Consider the following 580-nt stretch of genomic DNA (forward strand, 5'->3'; position numbering starts at 1 on the left):
ACCTCATAATTTTAATTATTTCGTCACCGATCAGAAACCACGAGCGGTGTGGAGATAAGGAAACGAGCAACCACCGCCTTCGGGCGACAGTTTGCCACGAAGAGATCGAGAGCCCTGCCTTGTCCGTTCTCCCCTGTGGAGACCGTTAACACCCCGGCCGCCAGGTCAGGGCCGTGGCCAAGCAGACCAGCTCCCTCTGCCCACAGAGGGAGAGAGAGAGAGAGAGATGTATGTATGTATGTAAAAATACATACGAATTGTGCATGGCGAGAGCCTCGCTGGGCTCTTAACAGCAGTTCTGTAACTGGGACAGACAACAGGGAAAGTGTCATTACTGCCCCTTCTTTATTATACTGAGCAAGTTCAAGAATAACTTCTTTCTTTTTTTTTAAACTGCTTTTCCATAGTGGTGTATTCGTAAAGATAATCCACTGTAGGAGGAAAATGTGAACACGAAATCATTGTGCAATTCCTGCCTGCGAACAAAGGCGTTCCATGAAAGAAGAGAGGTGATGAATCCAAACATTCGTACAAGTGATGCAAGAAAACAAAGAGGACGTAGGAGCCGTCTAAGGAACGG

Source organism: Pygoscelis adeliae, unplaced genomic scaffold, assembly GCF_000699105.1.
Source record: "Pygoscelis adeliae isolate BGI_AS28 unplaced genomic scaffold, ASM69910v1 Scaffold413, whole genome shotgun sequence".
Classification (NCBI taxonomy): Eukaryota; Metazoa; Chordata; class Aves; order Sphenisciformes; family Spheniscidae; genus Pygoscelis; species Pygoscelis adeliae.